The sequence below is a fragment of the Ambystoma mexicanum genome, chromosome 11 (assembly GCF_040938575.1).
Source record: "Ambystoma mexicanum isolate Mex_15411 chromosome 11, UKY_AmexF1_1, whole genome shotgun sequence".
In the NCBI taxonomy this organism is placed as follows: Eukaryota; Metazoa; Chordata; class Amphibia; order Caudata; family Ambystomatidae; genus Ambystoma; species Ambystoma mexicanum.
In genome coordinates, this window is record NC_090934.1 from 21667269 (window position 1) to 21683811 (window position 16543).

The window sequence follows — 16543 nt, forward strand, 5'->3', positions numbered from 1 at the left end:
TGCGTAGCCAGTGTTTGGGACTTAGCTCGAGAACAGTGGAGTGCTGCACAGGGAATGTTTAGCCAGTGTTTGGGACCCAGCTCGAGAGCAGTTGAGCACTGCACAGGGAGTGCGTAGCCAGTGTTCGGGACCTAGCTCGAGAGCAGTGGAGTGCTGCACAGGGAGTGCATAGCCAGTGTTTGGGATGTAGCTCGAGAGCAGCGGAGCGCTGGACAGGGAGTGCGTTGTCAGTGTTTCGGCTCTATCTAGTTCGAGAGCAGCAGAGCGCTGCAAAGGGAGTGCGTAGCCGTGTTTGGGGTCTATCTAGCTCAAGAGCAGCGGAGCGCAGCATAGGGAGTACGTAGCCAGTGTTTGGGACCTAGCTCGAGAGCAGCGGAGCGCTGCACAGGGAGTGCGTAGCCAGTGTTTGGGACCTAGCTCGGGAGCAGCGGAGTGCTGCACAGGGAGTGCCTAGCCAGTGTTCGGGACCTAGCTCGAGAGCAGCAGAGCGCTGCACAGGGAGGGAGTAGCCGGTGTTCGGGACCTAGCTCGAGAGCAGCGGAGCGCTGCACTTGGAGTGCGTAGCCAGTGTTTGGGAGCTAGCTTGAGAGCAGTGGAGTGCTGCACAGGGAGTGCGTAGCCAGTGTTTGGGACCTAGCTCGAGAACAGCGGGACACTGCACAGTTAGTGCCTAGCCAGTGTTCGGGATCTAGCTTGAGAGCAGAGGAGCGCTCCAAAGGGAGTGCCTAGCCAGTGTTTGGGATCTAGCTCGAGAGCAGCAGAGCGCTGGACAGGGAGTGCGTTGCCAGTGTTTGGGACCTAGCTCGAGAGCAGCGGAGCGCTGCACAGGGAGTGCGTAGCCAGTGTTTGGGACCTAGCTCGAGAGCAGCGGAGCGCTGCACAGGGAGTGCGTAGCCAGTGTTTGGGACCTAGCTCGGGAGCAGCGGAGCGCTGCACGGGAGTGTGTAGCCAGTGTTTGGGACCTAGCTCAAGAGCAACAGAGCTCTGCAGAGGGAGTGTGTAGCCAGTGTTCAGGACCTAGATCAAGAGAAGCTGAGTGCTGAACAGCGAGTGCCTAGCCGGTGTTCGGGACCTAGCTCGAGAGCAGCGGAGCACTGCACAGGGAGGGCGTAGCCAGTGTTTCGGACCTAGCTCGAGAGCAGCGGAGCGCTGCACATGGAGTACGTAGCCAGTGTTTGGGACCTAGCTCGAGAGCAGCGGAGCACTGCACAGGGAGTGCCTAGCCAGTGTTTGGGATCTAGCTCAAGAGCAGCAGAGCGCTGCACAGTGAGGGAGTGTGTTGCCAGTGTTTGGGACCTAGCTCGAGAGCAGCGGAGCGCTGCACAGGGAGTGCGTAGCCAGTGTTTGGGACCTAGCTCGGGAGCAGCGGAGCGCTGCACGGGAGTGCCTATCCAGTGTTCGGGACCTAGCTCGAGAGCAGCAGAGCGCTGCACGGGGAGGGCGTAGCCGGTGTTCTGGACCTAGCTCGAGAGCAGCGGAGCGCTGCACATGGAGTGCGTAGCCAGTGTTTGGGACTTAGCTCGAGAGCAGTGGAGTGCTGCACAGGGAATGTTTAGCCAGTGTTTGGGACCCAGCTCGAGAGCAGTTGAGCACTGCACAGGGAGTGCGTAGCCAGTGTTCGGGACCTAGCTCGAGAGCAGTGGAGTGCTGCACAGGGAGTGCATAGCCAGTGTTTGGGATGTAGCTCGAGAGCAGCGGAGCGCTGGACAGGGAGTGCGTTGTCAGTGTTTCGGCTCTATCTAGTTCGAGAGCAGCAGAGCGCTGCAAAGGGAGTGCGTAGCCGTGTTTGGGGTCTATCTAGCTCAAGAGCAGCGGAGCGCAGCACAGGGAGTACGTAGCCAGTGTTTGGGACCTAGCTCGAGAGCAGCGGAGCGCTGCACAGGGAGTGCGTAGCCAGTGTTTGGGACCTAGCTCGGGAGCAGCGGAGTGCTGCACAGGGAGTGCCTAGCCAGTGTTCGGGACCTAGCTCGAGAGCAGCAGAGCGCTGCACAGGGAGGGAGTAGCCGGTGTTCGGGACCTAGCTCGAGAGCAGCGGAGCGCTGCACTTGGAGTGCGTAGCCAGTGTTTGGGAGCTAGCTTGAGAGCAGTGGAGTGCTGCACAGGGAGTGCGTAGCCAGTGTTTGGGACCTAGCTCGAGAACAGCGGGACACTGCACAGGGAGTGCCTAGCCAGTGTTCGGGATCTAGCTTGAGAGCAGAGGAGCGCTGCACAGGGAGTGCGTAGCCAGTGTTTGTGATCTAGCTTGAGAGCAGTGGGGTGCTGCACAGGGAGTGCGTAGCCAGTGTTTGGGACCTAGCTCGAGAACAGCGGGACACTGCACAGGGAGTGCCTAGCCAGTGTTCGGGATCTAGCTTGAGAGCAGAGGAGCGCTCCAAAGGGAGTGCCTAGCCAGTGTTTGGGATCTAGCTCGAGAGCAGCAGAGCGCTGGACAGGGAGTGTGTTGCCAGTGTTTGGGACCTAGCTCGAGAGCAGCGGAGCGCTGCACAGGGAGTGCGTAGCCAGTGTTTGTGATCTAGCTCGAGAGCAGCGGAGCGCTGCACTGGGAGTGTGTAGCCAGTGTTTGGGACCTAGCTCGAAAGCAGCAGAGCGCTGCACAGGGAGGGCTTAGCCGGTGTTCGGGACCTAGCTCGAGAGCAGCGGAGCGCTGCACATGGAGTGCGCAGCCAGTGTTTGGGACCTAGCTCAAGAGCAGTGGAGTGCTACACAGGGAGTGCATAGCCAGTGTTTGGGACCTAGCTCGAGAGCAGCGGAGCACTGCACAGGGAGTGCCTAGCCAGTGTTCGGGATCTAGCTTGAGAGCAGAGGAGCGCTTCAAAGGGAGTGCCTAGCCAGTGTTTGGGATCTAGCTCGAGAGCAGCAGAGCGCTGGACAGGGAGTGTGTTGCCAGTGTTTGGGACCTAGCTCGAGAGCAGCGGAGCGCTGCACAGGGAGTGCGTAGCCAGTGTTTGTGATCTAGCTCGAGAGCAGCGGAGCGCTGCACTGGGAGTGTGTAGCCAGTGTTTGGGACCTAGCTCAAGAGCAGCGGAGCGCTGTACAGGGAATACATAGCCAGTGTTTTGAGAACTAGCTCGAGAGAAGCAGAGCACTGCACAGGGAGTGCCTAGCCAGTGTTTGGGATCTAGCTCGAGTGCAGCGGAGCGCTCCAAAGGGAGTGCCTAGCCAGTGTTTTGGATCTAGCTCGAGAGCAGCAGAGCGCTGGACAGGGAGTGTGTTGCCAGTGTTTGGGACAAGGCTCGAGAGCAGCGGAGCACTGCACAGGGAGTGCGTAGCCAGTGTTTGTGATCTAGCTCGAGAACAGCGGAGTGCTGCACAGGAAGTGCGTAGCCAGTGTTCGGGTCATAACTCGAGAGCAGCGGAGCGCTGCACACGGAGTGCCTAGCCAGTGTTCGGGATCTAGCTCGAGAGCAGCGTTCCACTGCACAGGGAGTGCCTAGCCAGTGTTTGGGACCTAGCTCGAGAGCAGCGGAGCGCTGCACATGGAGTGTGTAGCCAGTGTTTGGGACCTAGCTCAGAGCAGCGGAGCGCTGCACAGGGAGTGCGTAGCCAGTGTTTGTGATCTAGCTTGAGAGCAGTGGAGTGCTGCACAGGGAGTGCGTAGCCAGTGTTTGGGACCTAGCTCGAGAACAGCGGGACACTGCACAGGGAGTGCCTAGCCAGTGTTCGGGATCTAGCTTGAGAGCAGAGGAGCGCTCCAAAGGGAGTGCCTAGCCAGTGTTTGGGATCTAGCTCGAGAGCAGCAGAGCGCTGGACAGGGAGTGTGTTGCCAGTGTTTGGGACCTAGCTCGAGAGCAGCGGAGCGCTGCACAGGGAGTGCGTAGCCAGTGTTTGTGATCTAGCTCGAGAGCAGCGGAGCGCTGCACTGGGAGTGTGTAGCCAGTGTTTGGGACCTAGCTCGAAAGCAGCAGAGCGCTGCACAGGGAGGGCTTAGCCGGTGTTCGGGACCTAGCTCGAGAGCAGCGGAGCGCTGCACATGGAGTGCGTAGCCAGTGTTTGGGACCTAGCTCAAGAGCAGTGGAGTGCTACACAGGGAGTGCATAGCCAGTGTTTGGGACCTAGCTCGAGAGCAGCGGAGCACTGCACAGGGTGTGCCTAGCCAGTGTTCAGGATCTAGCTTGAGAGCAGAGGAGCGCTTCAATGGGAGTGCCTAGCCAGTGTTTGGGATCTAGCTCGAGAGCAGCAGAGCGCTGGACAGGGAGTGTGTTGCCAGTGTTTGGGACCTAGCTCGAGAGCAGCGGAGCGCTGCACAGGGAGTGCATAGCCAGTGTTTGTGATCTAGCTCGAGAGCAGCGGAGCGCTGCACTGGGAGTGTGTAGCCAGTGTTTGGGACCTAGCTCAAGAGCAGCGGAGCGCTGTACAGGGAATACATAGCCAGTGTTTCGAGAACTAGATCGAGAGAAGCAGAGCACTGCACAGGGAGTGCCTAGCCAGTGTTTGGGATCTAGCTCGAGAGCAGCGGAGCGCTCCAAAGGGAGTGCCTAGCCAGTGTTTTGGATCTAGCTCGAGAGCAGCAGAGCGCTGGACAGGGAGTGTGTTGCCAGTGTTTGGGACAAGGCTCGAGAGCAGCGGAACACTGCACAGGGAGTGCGTAGCCAGTGTTTGGGACCTAGCTCGGGAGCAGCGGAGCGCTGCACAGGAGTGCCTAGCCAGTGTTCGGGACCTAGCTCGAGAGCAGCAGAGCGCTGCACGGGGAGGGCGTAGCCGGTGTTCTGGACCTAGCTCGAGAGCAGCGGAGCGCTGCACATGGAGTGCGTAGCCAGTGTTTGGGACTTAGCTCGAGAGCAGTGGAGTGCTGCACAGGGAATGTTTAGCCAGTGTTTGGGACCCAGCTCGAGAGCAGTTGAGCACTGCACAGGGAGTGCGTAGCCAGTGTTCGGGACCTAGCTCGGGAGCAGCGGAGCGCTGCACGGGAGTGTGTAGCCAGTGTTTGGGACCTAGCTCAAGAGCAACAGAGCTCTGCAGAGGGAGTGTGTAGCCAGTGTTCAGGACCTAGCTCAAGAAAAGCTGAGTGCTGAACAGCGATTGCCTAGCCGGTGTTCGGGACCTAGCTCGAGAGCAGCGGAGCACTGCACAGGGAGGGCGTAGCCAGTGTTTGGGACCTAGCTCGAGAGCAGCGGAGCACTGCACAGGGAGTGCCTAGCCAGTGTTTGGGATCTAGCTCAAGAGCAGCAGAGCGCTGCACAGTGAGGGAGTGTGTTGCCAGTGTTTGGGACCTAGCTCGAGAGCAGCGGAGCGCTGCACAGGGAGTGCGTAGCCAGTGTTTGGGACCTAGCTCGGGAGCAGCGGAGCGCTGCACGGGAGTGCCTAGCCAGTGTTCGGGACCTAGCTCGAGAGCAGCAGAGCGCTGCACGGGGAGGGCATAGCCGGTGTTCTGGACCTAGCTCGAGAGCAGCGGAGCGCTGCACATGGAGTGCGTAGCCAGTGTTTGGGACTTAGCTCGAGAGCAGTGGAGTGCTGCACAGGGAATGTTTAGCCAGTGTTTGGGACCCAGCTCGAGAGCAGTTGAGCACTGCACAGGGAGTGCGTAGCCAGTGTTCGGGACCTAGCTCGAGAGCAGTGGAGTGCTGCACAGGGAGTGCATAGCCAGTGTTTGGGATGTAGCTCGAGAGCAGCGGAGCGCTGGACAGGGAGTGCGTTGTCAGTGTTTCGGCTCTATCTAGTTCGAGAGCAGCAGAGCGCTGCAAAGGGAGTGCGTAGCCGTGTTTGGGGTCTATCTAGCTCAAGAGCAGCGGAGCGCAGCACAGGGAGAACGTAGCCAGTGTTTGGGACCTAGCTCGAGAGCAGCGGAGCGCTGCACAGGGAGTGCGTAGCCAGTGTTTGGGACCTAGCTCGGGAGCAGCGGAGTGCTGCACAGGGAGTGCCTAGCCAGTGTTCGGGACCTAGCTCGAGAGCAGCAGAGCGCTGCACAGGGAGGGAGTAGCCGGTGTTCGGGACCTAGCTCGAGAGCAGCGGAGCGCTGCACTTGGAGTGCGTAGCCAGTGTTTGGGAGCTAGCTTGAGAGCAGTGGAGTGCTGCACAGGGAGTGCGTAGCCAGTGTTTGGGACCTAGCTCGAGAACAGCGGGACACTGCACAGGGAGTGCCTAGCCAGTGTTCGGGATCTAGCTTGAGAGCAGAGGAGCGCTGCACAGGGAGTGCATAGCCAGTGTTTGTGATCTAGCTTGAGAGCAGTGGGGTGCTGCACAGGGAGTGCGTAGCCAGTGTTTGGGACCTAGCTCGAGAACAGCGGGACACTGCACAGGGAGTGCCTAGCCAGTGTTCGGGATCTAGCTTGAGAGCAGAGGAGCGCTCCAAAGGGAGTGCCTAGCCAGTGTTTGGGATCTAGCTCGAGAGCAGCAGAGCGCTGGACAGGGAGTGTGTTGCCAGTGTTTGGGACATAGCTCGAGAGCAGCGGAGCGCTGCACAGGGAGTGCGTAGCCAGTGTTTGTGATCTAGCTCGAGAGCAGCGGAGCGCTGCACTGGGAGTGTGTAGCCAGTGTTTGGGACCTAGCTCGAAAGCAGCAGAGTGCTGCACAGGGAGGGCTTAGCCGGTGTTCGGGACCTAGCTCGAGAGCAGCGGAGCGCTGCACATGGAGTGCGCAGCCAGTGTTTGGGACCTAGCTCAAGAGCAGTGGAGTGCTACACAGGGAGTGCATAGCCAGTGTTTGGGACCTAGCTCGAGAGCAGCGGAGCACTGCACAGGGAGTGCCTAGCCAGTGTTCGGGATCTAGCTTGAGAGCAGAGGAGCGCTTCAAAGGGAGTGCCTAGCCAGTGTTTGGGATCTAGCTCGAGAGCAGCAGAGCGCTGGACAGGGAGTGTGTTGCCAGTGTTTGGGACCTAGCTCGAGAGCAGCGGAGCGCTGCACAGGGAGTGCGTAGCCAGTGTTTGTGATCTAGCTCGAGAGCAGCGGAGCGCTGCACTGGGAGTGTGTAGCCAGTGTTTGGGACCTAGCTCAAGAGCAGCGGAGCGCTGTACAGGGAATACATAGCCAGTGTTTTGAGAACTAGCTCGAGAGAAGCAGAGCACTGCACAGGGAGTGCCTAGCCAGTGTTTGGGATCTAGCTCGAGTGCAGCGGAGCGCTCCAAAGGGAGTGCCTAGCCAGTGTTTTGGATCTAGCTCGAGAGCAGCAGAGCGCTGGACAGGGAGTGTGTTGCCAGTGTTTGGGACAAGGCTCGAGAGCAGCGGAGCACTGCACAGGGAGTGCGTAGCCAGTGTTTGTGATCTAGCTCGAGAACAGCGGAGTGCTGCACAGGAAGTGCGTAGCCAGTGTTCGGGTCATAACTCGAGAGCAGCGGAGCGCTGCACACGGAGTGCCTAGCCAGTGTTCGGGATCTAGCTCGAGAGCAGCGTTCCACTGCACAGGGAGTGCCTAGCCAGTGTTTGGGACCTAGCTCGAGAGCAGCGGAGCGCTGCACATGGAGTGTGTAGCCAGTGTTTGGGACCTAGCTCAGAGCAGCGGAGCGCTGCACAGGGAGTGCGTAGCCAGTGTTTGTGATCTAGCTTGAGAGCAGTGGAGTGCTGCACAGGGAGTGCGTAGCCAGTGTTTGGGACCTAGCTCGAGAACAGCGGGACACTGCACAGGGAGTGCCTAGCCAGTGTTCGGGATCTAGCTTGAGAGCAGAGGAGCGCTCCAAAGGGAGTGCCTAGCCAGTGTTTGGGATCTAGCTCGAGAGCAGCAGAGCGCTGGACAGGGAGTGTGTTGCCAGTGTTTGGGACCTAGCTCGAGAGCAGCGGAGCGCTGCACAGGGAGTGCGTAGCCAGTGTTTGTGATCTAGCTCGAGAGCAGCGGAGCGCTGCACTGGGAGTGTGTAGCCAGTGTTTGGGACCTAGCTCGAAAGCAGCAGAGCGCTGCACAGGGAGGGCTTAGCCGGTGTTCGGGACCTAGCTCGAGAGCAGCGGAGCGCTGCACATGGAGTGCGTAGCCAGTGTTTGGGACCTAGCTCAAGAGCAGTGGAGTGCTACACAGGGAGTGCATAGCCAGTGTTTGGGACCTAGCTCGAGAGCAGCGGAGCACTGCACAGGGTGTGCCTAGCCAGTGTTCGGGATCTAGCTTGAGAGCAGAGGAGCGCTTCAATGGGAGTGCCTAGCCAGTGTTTGGGATCTAGCTCGAGAGCAGCAGAGCGCTGGACAGGGAGTGTGTTGCCAGTGTTTGGGACCTAGCTCGAGAGCAGCGGAGCGCTGCACAGGGAGTGCATAGCCAGTGTTTGTGATCTAGCTCGAGAGCAGCGGAGCGCTGCACTGGGAGTGTGTAGCCAGTGTTTGGGACCTAGCTCAAGAGCAGCGGAGCGCTGTACAGGGAATACATAGCCAGTGTTTCGAGAACTAGATCGAGAGAAGCAGAGCACTGCACAGGGAGTGCCTAGCCAGTGTTTGGGATCTAGCTCGAGAGCAGCGGAGCGCTCCAAAGGGAGTGCCTAGCCAGTGTTTTGGATCTAGCTCGAGAGCAGCAGAGCGCTGGACAGGGAGTGTGTTGCCAGTGTTTGGGACAAGGCTCGAGAGCAGCGGAGCACTGCACAGGGAGTGCGTAGCCAGTGTTTGGGACCTATCTCGGGAGCAGCGGAGCGCTGCACAGGAGTGCCTAGCCAGTGTTCGGGACCTAGCTCGAGAGCAGCAGAGCGCTGCACGGGGAGGGCGTAGCCGGTGTTCTGGACCTAGCTCGAGAGCAGCGGAGCGCTGCACATGGAGTGCGTAGCCAGTGTTTGGGACTTAGCTCGAGAGCAGTGGAGTGCTGCACAGGGAATGTTTAGCCAGTGTTTGGGACCCAGCTCGAGAGCAGTTGAGCACTGCACAGGGAGTGCGTAGCCAGTGTTCGGGACCTAGCTCGGGAGCAGCAGAGCGCTGCACGGGAGTGTGTAGCCAGTGTTTGGGACCTAGCTCAAGAGCAACAGAGCTCTGCAGAGGGAATGTGTAGCCAGTGTTCAGGACCTAGCTCAAGAGAAGCTGAGTGCTGAACAGCGATTGCCTAGCCGGTGTTCGGGACCTAGCTCGACAGCAGCGGTGCACTGCACAGGGAGGGCGTAGCCAGTGTTTCGGACCTAGCTCGAGAGCAGCGGAGCGCTGCACATGGAGTACGTAGCCAGTGTTTGGGACCTAGCTCGAGAGCAGCAGAGCACTGCACAGGGAGTGCCTAGCCAGTGTTTGGGATCTAGCTCAAGAGCAGCAGAGCGCTGCACAGTGAGGGAGTGTGTTGCCAGTGTTTGGGACCTAGCTCGAGAGCAGCGGAGCGCTGCACAGGGAGTGCGTAGCCAGTGTTTGGGACCTAGCTCGGGAGCAGCGGAGCGCTGCACGGGAGTGCCTAGCCAGTGTTCGGGACCTAGCTCGAGAGCAGCAAAGCGCTGCACGGGGAGGGCATAGCCGGTGTTCTGGACCTAGCTCGAGAGCAGCGGAGCGCTGCACATGGAGTGCGTAGCCAGTGTTTGGGACTTAGCTCGAGAGCAGTGGAGTGCTGCACAGGGAATGTTTAGCCAGTGTTTGGGACCCAGCTCGAGAGCAGTTGAGCACTGCACAGGGAGTGCGTAGCCAGTGTTCGGGACCTAGCTCGAGAGCAGTGGAGTGCTGCACAGGGAGTGCATAGCCAGTGTTTGGGATGTAGCTCGAGAGCAGCGGAGCGCTGGACAGGGAGTGCGTTGTCAGTGTTTCGGCTCTATCTAGTTCGAGAGCAGCAGAGCGCTGCAAAGGGAGTGCGTAGCCGTGTTTGGGGTCTGTCTAGCTCAAGAGCAGCGGAGCGCAGCACAGGGAGTACGTAGCCAGTGTTTGGGACCTAGCTCGAGAGCAGCGGAGCGCTGCACAGGGAGTGCGTAGCCAGTGTTTGGGACCTAGCTCGGGAGCAGCGGAGTGCTGCACAGGGAGTGCCTAGCCAGTGTTCGGGACCTAGCTCGAGAGCAGCAGAGCGCTGCACAGGGAGGGAGTAGCCGGTGTTCGGGACCTAGCTCGAGAGCAGCGGAGCGCTGCACTTGGAGTGCGTAGCCAGTGTTTGGGAGCTAGCTTGAGAGCAGTGGAGTGCTGCACAGGGAGTGCGTAGCCAGTGTTTGGGACCTAGCTCGAGAACAGCGCGGACACTGCACAGGGAGTGCCTAGCCAGTGTTCGGGATCTAGCTTGAGAGCAGAGGAGCGCTCCAAAGGGAGTGCCTAGCCAGTGTTTGGGATCTAGCTCGAGAGCAGCAGAGCGCTGGACAGGGAGTGCGTTGCCAGTGTTTGGGACCTAGCTCGAGAGCAGCGGAGCGCTGCACAGGGAGTGCGTAGCCAGTGTTTGTGATCTAGCTCGAGAGCAGCGGAGCGCTGCACTGGGAGTGTGTAGCCACTGTTTGGGACCTAGCTCAAAAGCAGCAGAGCGCTGCACAGGGAGGGCTTAGCCGGTGTTCGGGACCTAGCTCGAGAGCAGCGGAGCGCTGCACATGGAGTGCGCAGCCAGTGTTTGGGACCTAGCTCAAGAGCAGTGGAGTGCTACACAGGGAGTGCATAGCCAGTGTTTGGGACCTAGCTCGAGAGCAGCGGAGCACTGCACAGGGAGTGCCTAGCCAGTGTTCGGGATCTAGCTTGAGAGCAGAGGAGCGCTTCAAAGGGAGTGCCTAGCCAGTGTTTGGGATCTAGCTCGAGAGCAGCAGAGCGCTGGACAGGGAGTGTGTTGCCAGTGTTTGGGACCTAGCTCGAGAGCAGCGGAGCGCTGCACAGGGAGTGCGTAGCCAGTGTTTGTGATCTAGCTTGAGAGCAGTGGAGTGCTGCACAGGGAGTGCGTAGCCAGTGTTTGGGACCTAGCTCGAGAACAGCGGGACACTGCACAGGGAGTGCCTAGCCAGTGTTCGGGATCTAGCTTGAGAGCAGAGGAGCGCTCCAAAGGGAGTGCCTAGCCAGTGTTTGGGATCTAGCTCGAGAGCAGCAGAGCGCTGGACAGGGAGTGTATTGCCAGTGTTTGGGACCTAGCTCGAGAGCAGCGGAGCGCTGCACAGGGAGTGCGTAGCCAGTGTTTGTGATCTAGCTCGAGAGCAGCGGAGCGCTGCACTGGGAGTGTGTAGCCAGTGTTTGGGACCTAGCTCGAAAGCAGCAGAGCGCTGCACAGGGAGGGCTTAGCCGGTGTTCGGGACCTAGCTCGAGAGCAGCGGAGCGCTGCACATGGAGTGCGCAGCCAGTGTTTGGGACCTAGCTCAAGAGCAGTGGAGTGCTACACAGGGAGTGCATAGCCAGTGTTTGGGACCTAGCTCGAGAGCAGCGGAGCACTGCACAGGGAGTGCCTAGCCAGTGTTCGGGATATAGCTTGAGAGCAGAGGAGTGCTTCAAAGGGAGTGCCTAGCCAGTGTTTGGGATCTAGCTCGAGAGCAGCAGAGCGCTGGACAGGGAGTGTGTTGCCAGTGTTTGGGACCTAGCTCGAGAGCAGCGGAGCGCTGCACAGGGAGTGCGTAGCCAGTGTTTGTGATCTAGCTCGAGAGCAGCGGAGCGCTGCACTGGGAGTGTGTAGCCAGTGTTTGGGACCTAGCTCAAGAGCAGCGGAGCGCTGTACAGGGAATACATAGTCAGAGTTTCGAGAACTAGCTCGAGAGAAGCAGAGCACTGCACAGGGAGTGCCTAGCCAGTGTTTGGGATCTAGCTCGAGTGCAGCGGAGCGCTCCAAAGGGAGTGCCTAGCCAGTGTTTTGGATCTAGCTCGAGAGCAGCAGAGCGCTGGACAGGGAGTGTGTTGCCAGTGTTTGGGACAAGGCTCGAGAGCAGCGGAGCACTGCACAGGGAGTGCGTAGCCAGTGTTTGTGATCTAGCTCGAGAACAGCGGAGTGCTGCACAGGAAGTGCGTAGCCAGTGTTCGGGTCCTAACTCGAGAGCAGCGGAGCGCTGCACACGGAGTGCCTAGCCAGTGTTCGGGATCTAGCTCGAGAGCAGCGTTCCACTGCACAGGGAGTGCCTAGCCAGTGTTTGGGACCTAGCTCGAGAGCAGCGGAGCGCTGCACATGGAGTGTGTAGCCAGTGTTTGGGACCTAGCTCAGAGCAGCGGAGCGCTGCACAGGGAGTGCGTAGCCAGTGTTTGTGATCTAGCTTGAGAGCAGTGGAGTGCTGCACAGGGAGTGCGTAGCCAGTGTTTGGGACCTAGCTCGAGAACAGCGGGACCCTGCACAGGGAGTGCCTAGCCAGTGTTCGGGATCTAGCTTGAGAGCAGAGGAGCGCTCCAAAGGGAGTGCCTAGCCAGTGTTTGGGATCTAGCTCGAGAGCAGCAGAGCGCTGGACAGGGAGTGTGTTGCCAGTGTTTGGGACCTAGCTCGAGAGCAGCGGAGCGCTGCACAGGGAGTGCGTAGCCAGTGTTTGTGATCTAGCTCGAGAGCAGCGGAGCACTGCACTGGGAGTGTGTAGCCAGTGTTTGGGACCTAGCTCGAAAGTAGCAGAGCGCTGCACAGGGAGGGCTTAGCCGGTGTTCGGGACCTAGCTCGAGAGCAGCGGAGCGCTGCACATGGAGTGCGTAGCCAGTGTTTGGGACCTAGCTCAAGAGCAGTGGAGTGCTACACAGGGAGTGCATAGCCAGTGTTTGGGACCTAGCTCGAGAGCAGCGGAGCACTGCACAGGGAGTGCCTAGCCAGTGTTCAGGATCTAGCTTGAGAGCAGAGGAGCGCTTCAATGGGAGTGCCTAGCCAGTGTTTGGGATCTAGCTCGAGAGCAGCAGAGCGCTGGACAGGGAGTGTGTTGCCAGTGTTTGGGACCTAGCTCGAGAGCAGCGGAGCGCTGCACAGGGAGTGCATAGCCAGTGTTTGTGATCTAGCTCGAGAGCAGCGGAGCGCTGCACTGGGAGTGTGTAGCCAGAGTTTGGGACCTAGCTCAAGAGCAGCGGAGCGCTGTACAGGGAATACATAGCCAGTGTTTCGAGAACTAGCTCGAGAGAAGCAGAGCACTGCACAGGGAGTGCCTAGCCAGTGTTTGGGATCTAGCTCGAGAGCAGCGGAGCGCTCCAAAGGGAGTGCCTAGCCAGTGTTTTGGATCTAGCTCGAGAGCAGCAGAGCGCTGGACAGGGAGTGTGTTGCCAGTGTTTGGGACAAGGCTCGAGAGCAGCGGAGCACTGCACAGGGAGTGCGTAGCCAGTGTTTGGGACCTAGCTCGGGAGCAGCGGAGCGCTGCACGGGAGTGCCTAGCCAGTGTTCGGGACCTAGCTCGAGAGCAGCAGAGCGCTGCACGGGGAGGGTGTAGCCGGTGTTCTGGACCTAGCTCAAGAGCAGCGGAGCGCTGCACATGGAGTGCGTAGCCAGTGTTTGGGACTTAGCTCGAGAACAGTGGAGTGCTGCACAGGGAATGTTTAGCCAGTGTTTGGGACCCAGCTCGAGAGCAGTTGAGCACTGCACAGGGAGTGCGTAGCCAGTGTTCGGGACCTAGCTCGAGAGCAGTGGAGTGCTGCACAGGGAGTGCATAGCCAGTGTTTGGGATGTAGCTCGAGAGCAGCGGAGCGCTGGACAGGGAGTGCGTTGTCAGTGTTTCGGCTCTATCTAGTTCGAGAGCAGCAGAGCGCTGCAAAGGGAGTGCGTAGCCGTGTTTGGGGTCTATCTAGCTCAAGAGCAGCGGAGCGCAGCATAGGGAGTACGTAGCCAGTGTTTGGGACCTAGCTCGAGAGCAGCGGAGCGCTGCACAGGGAGTGCGTAGCCAGTGTTTGGGACCTAGCTCGGGAGCAGCGGAGTGCTGCACAGGGAGTGCCTAGCCAGTGTTCGGGACCTAGCTCGAGAGCAGCAGAGCGCTGCACAGGGAGGGAGTAGCCGGTGTTCGGGACCTAGCTCGAGAGCAGCGGAGCGCTGCACTTGTAGTGCGTAGCCAGTGTTTGGGAGCTAGCTTGAGAGCAGTGGAGTGCTGCACAGGGAGTGCGTAGCCAGTGTTTGGGACCTAGCTCGAGAACAGCGGGACACTGCACAGGGAGTGCCTAGCCAGTGTTCGGGATCTAGCTTGAGAGCAGAGGAGCGCTCCAAAGGGAGTGCCTAGCCAGTGTTTGGGATCTAGCTCGAGAGCAGCAGAGCGCTGGACAGGGAGTGCGTTGCCAGTGTTTGGGACCTAGCTCGAGAGCAGCGGAGCGCTGCACAGGGAGTGCGTAGCCAGTGTTTGGGACCTAGCTCGAGAGCAGCGGAGCGCTGCACAGGGAGTGCGTAGCCAGTGTTTGGGACCTAGCTCGGGAGCAGCGGAGCGCTGCACGGGAGTGTGTAGCCAGTGTTTGGGACCTAGCTCAAGAGCAACAGAGCTCTGCAGAGGGAGTGTGTAGCCAGTGTTCAGGACCTAGATCAAGAGAAGCTGAGTGCTGAACAGCGAGTGCCTAGCCGGTGTTCGGGACCTAGCTCGAGAGCAGCGGAGCACTGCACAGGGAGGGCGTAGCCAGTGTTTCGGACCTAGCTCGAGAGCAGCGGAGCGCTGCACATGGAGTACGTAGCCAGTGTTTGGGACCTAGCTCGAGAGCAGCGGAGCACTGCACAGGGAGTGCCTAGCCAGTGTTTGGGATCTAGCTCAAGAGCAGCAGAGCGCTGCACAGTGAGGGAGTGTGTTGCCAGTGTTTGGGACCTAGCTCGAGAGCAGCGGAGCGCTGCACAGGGAGTGCGTAGCCAGTGTTTGGGACCTAGCTCGGGAGCAGCGGAGCGCTGCACGGGAGTGCCTAGCCAGTGTTCGGGACCTAGCTCGAGAGCAGCAGAGCGCTGCACGGGGAGGGCGTAGCCGGTGTTCTGGACCTAGCTCGAGAGCAGCGGAGCGCTGCACATGGAGTGCGTAGCCAGTGTTTGGGACTTAGCTCGAGAGCAGTGGAGTGCTGCACAGGGAATGTTTAGCCAGTGTTTGGGACCCAGCTCGAGAGCAGTTGAGCACTGCACAGGGAGTGCGTAGCCAGTGTTCGGGACCTAGCTCGAGAGCAGTGGAGTGCTGCACAGGGAGTGCATAGCCAGTGTTTGGGATGTAGCTCGAGAGCAGCGGAGCGCTGGACAGGGAGTGCGTTGTCAGTGTTTCGGCTCTATCTAGTTCGAGAGCAGCAGAGCGCTGCAAAGGGAGTGCGTAGCCGTGTTTGGGGTCTATCTAGCTCAAGAGCAGCGGAGCGCAGCACAGGGAGTACGTAGCCAGTGTTTGGGACCTAGCTCGAGAGCAGCGGAGCGCTGCACAGGGAGTGCGTAGCCAGTGTTTGGGACCTAGCTCGGGAGCAGCGGAGTGCTGCACAGGGAGTGCCTAGCCAGTGTTCGGGACCTAGCTCGAGAGCAGCAGAGCGCTGCACAGGGAGGGAGTAGCCGGTGTTCGGGACCTAGCTCGAGAGCAGCGGAGCGCTGCACTTGGAGTGCGTAGCCAGTGTTTGGGAGCTAGCTTGAGAGCAGTGGAGTGCTGCACAGGGAGTGCGTAGCCAGTGTTTGGGACCTAGCTCGAGAACAGCGGGACACTGCACAGGGAGTGCCTAGCCAGTGTTCGGGATCTAGCTTGAGAGCAGAGGAGCGCTGCACAGGGAGTGCGTAGCCAGTGTTTGTGATCTAGCTTGAGAGCAGTGGGGTGCTGCACAGGGAGTGCGTAGCCAGTGTTTGGGACCTAGCTCGAGAACAGCGGGACACTGCACAGGGAGTGCCTAGCCAGTGTTCGGGATCTAGCTTGAGAGCAGAGGAGCGCTCCAAAGGGAGTGCCTAGCCAGTGTTTGGGATCTAGCTCGAGAGCAGCAGAGCGCTGGACAGGGAGTGTGTTGCCAGTGTTTGGGACCTAGCTCGAGAGCAGCGGAGCGCTGCACAGGGAGTGCGTAGCCAGTGTTTGTGATCTAGCTCGAGAGCAGCGGAGCGCTGCACTGAGAGTGTGTAGCCAGTGTTTGGGACCTAGCTCGAAAGCAGCAGAGCGCTGCACAGGGAGGGCTTAGCCGGTGTTCGGGACCTAGCTCGAGAGCAGCGGAGCGCTGCACATGGAGTGCGCAGCCAGTGTTTGGGACCTAGCTCAAGAGCAGTGGAGTGCTACACAGGGAGTGCATAGCCAGTGTTTGGGACCTAGCTCGAGAGCAGCGGAGCACTGCACAGGGAGTGCCTAGCCAGTGTTCGGGATCTAGCTCGAGAGCAGCAGAGCGCTGGACAGGGAGTGTGTTGCCAGTGTTTGGGACCTAGCTCGAGAGCAGCGGAGCGCTGCACAGGGAGTGCGTAGCCAGTGTTTGTGATCTAGCTCGAGAGCAGCGGAGCGCTGCACTGGGAGTGTGTAGCCAGTGTTTGGGACCTAGCTCAAGAGCAGCGGAGCGCTGTACAGGGAATACATAGCCAGTGTTTTGAGAACTAGCTCGAGAGAAGCAGAGCACTGCACAGGGAGTGCCTAGCCAGTGTTTGGGATCTAGCTCGAGTGCAGCGGAGCGCTCCAAAGGGAGTGCCTAGCCAGTGTTTTGGAACTAGCTCGAGAGCAGCAGAGCGCTGGACAGGGAGTGTGTTGCCAGTGTTTGGGACAAGGCTCGAGAGCAGCGGAGCACTGCACAGGGAGTGCGTAGCCAGTGTTTGTGATCTAGCTCGAGAACAGCGGAGTGCTGCACAGGAAGTGCGTAGCCAGTGTTCGGGTCATAACTCGAGAGCAGCGGAGCGCTGCACACGGAGTGCCTAGCCAGTGTTCGGGATCTAGCTCGAGAGCAGCGTTCCACTG